Source organism: Austrofundulus limnaeus, unplaced genomic scaffold, assembly GCF_001266775.1.
Source record: "Austrofundulus limnaeus strain Quisiro unplaced genomic scaffold, Austrofundulus_limnaeus-1.0 Scaffold3, whole genome shotgun sequence".
Taxonomy (NCBI): Eukaryota; Metazoa; Chordata; class Actinopteri; order Cyprinodontiformes; family Rivulidae; genus Austrofundulus; species Austrofundulus limnaeus.
Window position 1 is genome coordinate 5,028,549 of NW_013952405.1, and position 5,132 is coordinate 5,033,680.

Below are 5,132 nucleotides of genomic sequence, written 5' to 3' on the forward strand. Positions count from 1 at the left end.
TGTGTTAAATTCAATAATTAAAAAAAAAAAAACATCGCATAAGAACGCGCCTTTCTATTTCAGCCAATATAAGAAGCTGCGCGTCTTTCTAAAAACAAGAAAGAAAACGTGAAGTCTCTGTGCGCAGCCTGGAAATATAGGAAGAGAAGCCGAACAAACGAAAGCAAACAGTCCGCAGGGAGCGATGGAACAGGCCCTGCTGTAGTTCGGAACAGAGGAACAAACAAACTAGGTAACATCTCGGACAGAGACTAACATTAAAACAGTTACAGTCCAGTTTCAAGGACACTGCAGCTTAAAAAAAAAAAAAAAACAGCCGAGCGGATTTTGAACTGGAGAGCTCGAACAACCGCATCGATCTTCCCCTCTCAAAAACAACAAGAAAAAAAAAAAGAGACTTGTTTACTCCAGATCTAATAGTTACTGCGGTGTGTATGTTTACCTTCTTGTTTTTGCCGGTGTATCCGCTGTAAGGGCTGATTCCTGTCCTTGGCGACACGGAGAGCAGCATTTTTACGCGGCGCTGTGTCCGGAGGAGCGGAGCGGTGCGGAGAGGAGAGGAGAGCCAGCTGACGTCAGGCAGGAGCGGCGGTGACGGACTCCCACTCACTGCTCTCACAGCATATATGTTCCCCCCGGTTCTGACATCTGAGCTTCCATCACCCGGCCACGGCGAAGACTGGAACACACTCAGGAGATTAGGCTACATTCATTCATAATCATGTTTTTAAAAAGGCCGCAAGAAGCAAATAAAGAGCAAGAAACCTAATGCGGAATATTGAACTTTTAAGACAAAATAAAACAAATTTTATAACAAGCATTTCATGAGGGATTGCATATCGCCCGCCGCGTTTTATTGTGTCAAACTTTGATGCGCACTCTCATGTTGTGAGATCTCGCGGGATCTGGCGACGCTCGAAGCGTGCGTTAAGGATGACTCTCAGCAGCTACCGCATCACATTTYAGCTCAGTATCTGTAAAACTCACTGAGTTTTCATCATTTCTGTGTCGAGATGTGATGACCATCTTGAATCTAATTGACTACAAAAGTTAACCAGTCAATGATTACATTTGAGATCATTATGAGTCTGGTTCTTGAYAAATTTTGCTAACAGACAAATAAGGCTGACTAGGTTTTTAGGTAAATCTTTTACACAATAAATAGCGTTTGAGGATCAGTGTCGGCTCCACAACAAATTTCAAGGACTTAACCTTTTCTGTTTTCAAAGTTCAGTTGGCTGTGAGAGTCATCTTGAAATAATTTAATCCAAAAGTCAACAAGCTGCAATTGATCTTGATGATTTCCTGAAACTTTAAATCCGTTCAGGGTTTATAAGATTTTTTTCTTCTAAACTGACAGAGTTGACTCAAACCAGTCAATGTCAACATTTTAAACAAAGAGCTCAGAATATGGGTTGTGGATCAGCCTGCAGCACACAATTTGTAAAACTGACTGAGTTATGGCCATTTTTTGTGTTTTAAAAGAAGCTTCAGTTTTTCCTGGCTCAAGTGAGTCAGGTGACTCAAACATATTGGCAATGGTACTGTTTAGCACTGATACAATATGACCACGATTTGGTCTTGTTTTTAATTTTGTGAAAATATTCAGTGACGGATAGGATCTTTCAATGTAAGGGGCCGCCATATTCATAGAGGGCCCAAGTATTTGTTTAACACCCTTCCACACAAATCCCCAGTTTTTGTAAGGTTTATATACATTTAATCAGTCACACGTGTTCAAACCCTTGTAAAAGCTTACACAGTAAATTATCCTGATCAATTTTACAAGATTTTTTTTTACTGTACTTAAATAAAATACTCTCAAACACACAAAATCTAGCCATCGTTGTCAGGAAAAAAACTTTTTTTCTGCAGGATTGTTCAAATTTAAAAAGACCTCTGTAAGCTTGCTTCATGTTGGACTTTCCTATTTGACTCACTGGCGCCCGTAGTGGTTGGAAGTGGAACTGCAGCCCCCATCATTTATATGAGTGGAAGAACAGGGGCACTTCAGGGGACCAATCAGATTTCAGATGGGGTCAATACCCCTGTGACCCCACCCCTAGAACCGCCCCTGGATCACAGTAATTTAAAACATGACAAATCTTAAAGGTATCCGTTGTGAAGTCATGATGACCAGTCACAAAAAAAAAGCAATAAGAAGGTAAAAATTTAATGAAAAAATTATTAAAATCAAAAATTAAAATCCACACATCTTTTTTTACATAGTTAATCCTTCGATCTGTTCATTTTTTTTTTTACTTGCTTTGAGCTTTCTGGGTCACGGGGGCCACTGCGGCCCATGTCCAACAGTTAACTGTGTGAGAGGCATGCTACATGACAGACTGCGAGTCCATCACAAAATGAGACAAATGACCATTCATGCTCTCACCCACACCAAGGGACAATTTAGAGTTACCAATTAACCTATGCATGATTCTAGTCTGTGGGAGGAAACAAGAGTACCCGGAAAAACCTACGCAAGCACTGAGAGAACACAAGCTCCACTCGAAAAGGTCCAAGGGACCTTCTCCTTCTTACTGAGAGGTTCTTAAATTAAAAACATGTTAACCAAACTGATGAACGTGCTTACCTGTAGAAACAGACAACGGGATGGCTACATTTGTGGAAGAGCTGTTTGGTATCAAGGAGACTGGCAAATATGATGTATTGGTTCATAGTTATACTGAGATTAGTTAAGTATGCAGATAAGCTTCCGGTGAATTCAGCAGAAGAGTTTGTTTACATTGAGTGTGGACCCACATTCCTATAGGATTTATTTTACTTTGCGTTTTGACTCATAATAAATCTGTTTGCAATATCCATATTTTTTGGGATCTGACCTAAAAATAAGCTTTGATCTATCAAAAAGACCTCACATTCATTTCTGCTTTTTGACACCTCCTATCTTGTGAATGAAATAAAAATGTTTGTGTCGACAGGAGTTGCTTGGTAACTAAATCCCCTCACTCTTTAGCTGTGTCCGGTGTACCCTGACTGATTGGCCCTCAAGTGTGAGGAAAACATATGCAATTGTTCGTTCAGCCATACAGTGTGTTCTTTCCTGCCACAGTATTTGCATCCTTTTACAAGCGCATAATTCAGCAGATAGAGCCCCATGCACTTATGGTAATATACATGCAAAAAGGGATTTCATCCACATTTCGTCACAGTGGTGTGTTCTGACAGATGGAAAAGGCTCAACCGAATTCAAAAATCTTCTTTTTTTTAAATTATGTAGCAAACACATGCACACACATGATATCAGAATTAGAACCACTGGTCTTTACAAACAACACTATCTCTTTCCTGAATAGATTTTGCCATTGCTATCTTTATTTATTTCTTTATTTTTGGGTTATCAGACCACACATTTAGGTCACCCGGAGTTGTTGACTCCTTGTGTTGAAAGCCACGCCGCGCATTGGTATGGTGTGCAAGTGTTTAGCCAGATGGGCTGCGAGTTCAAGAGCTCAAGGCCAGTTTGGGGAGTGACTCAGTCAGCCAGGGCCCGAGCCAGCTGTAGAGTACGCTGTGATTTCACCAGAAATGGGAATAACGAGGCCTGCTGGCAGCTTGGATAGGGTTTCATCCGCTAACAGAAAACAGAAGATCTGATAAGAAAAAAAAAGGCTTTGATTTTGAACTCGTTTGGGCATTCTTGTAGAAAACAGTGGAATGTTAAAGGGAATAAAGTTCGTTATGCATACATTTGAGGATCATAGGTTTGTGTTTGAAGGGTGTTTTTGCTGTTGGGGGAGGGTTGCAGATATAGAGGAGACCTGAGGTGGGGTGAGCGTTGGGGATAGAGGTGGGAGGAGAGCGCAGGCTGATGTTGCATACTTTGCATTCCSCAGGTGTTGTCAGCACTGCATGCTCAGTAATTATCTTCCTGTGGTGGGGGGGATGCTAACAGCCACACTCAGCTAGCAAATCAAAAGGGGTAAATGGAGGCCATCAGCTTCATTTATTTAGCAACCTGTCCTCTCTAAAGTTTACGAGCAGCTTGGCGTGCAGCGCAGCACAGCTTCATGCTCAGAATATTTTTAAACCATTTAAAGAGGAGTTTCTTGCCATCCTTCCTCAGAATGTTACGTCTTTTATTTGAATCGTTTAAAATCNCCCCGGCCTCGCTCAGAGCTGAGGGGTTGTGTGCAGATGTGCTTGGAGAAAAGCCAGCCCTTCTGCCCTGGGAGAACATGTGGTCTGGGAGTGTTTACAGTGGCACTCTTTCAAGCTGTCTCCCACACAGCATGCTGGCGTCTGTCTCCTTTTTTCTTTTTTTTTTTCTTTTTTGTTGAGGTGGGGTGGGATGACGGTCCTCAACACTCCTTCCACAGACGGGGGGCATTCTCACTTTGAGGTGACATCAGCAACATGTTGAATGGAGGAGCCACAGCAGGTTAACTTGTCTCAAATCAATTCTTTGTCATATMTTTTCAAGTGAACTTGAAATGGAACATTATCAAAATAAAGTCAGTGATACTTTGCAAACCACTGAAAGTCTTGAGCTTCTATTGTGATTACACAGATAGTTGTGTTTTTTGTTTGTTTGTTTGTTTTTCACAGATACATACTTCACATTCTCTCCCAAGATTCAGATTCAGGAGAAACATCTGTAAGATGAAAACCCCTGAGAGGAATGTATTGTTTTCACATTTGTAGCAGCTAAATAAACCCCTTTTGTATAATCTCCAAATATAAAACCATAATGTTTCAAAAGAAAGAGACATGCTTTGTGTGGAGGAAGAAAAAAAATGTGTTAACATTTCTGATGGAGGATGAATTTTAGTTTTGGAAACAATCCCTGGAATTTGTATGAAAAAGCATCATAAATATTGCTTTAAATTCATTATTTTATTCTGATACTGYATATTATCAAGTAAATTGGCATAGCTCTCTGAAATATGAGTAAACAGTACCACCTGCAGGTAGTTGTCAAACAACTCAAACGTTATTTCAAAGCTGTAATTAAGAATTTACCTAAACGTTATAGTGTTTGTAAAAGAAAACTAATTATGCTACAGCAGCTTGATTTAATGAAATTATTACAAAAAATATTAAAATTCTTTCATTCTGTCTGCTAAATAGACAGAATTTGTTCAAGATTACTTTGGTACCGTCTGTTACAC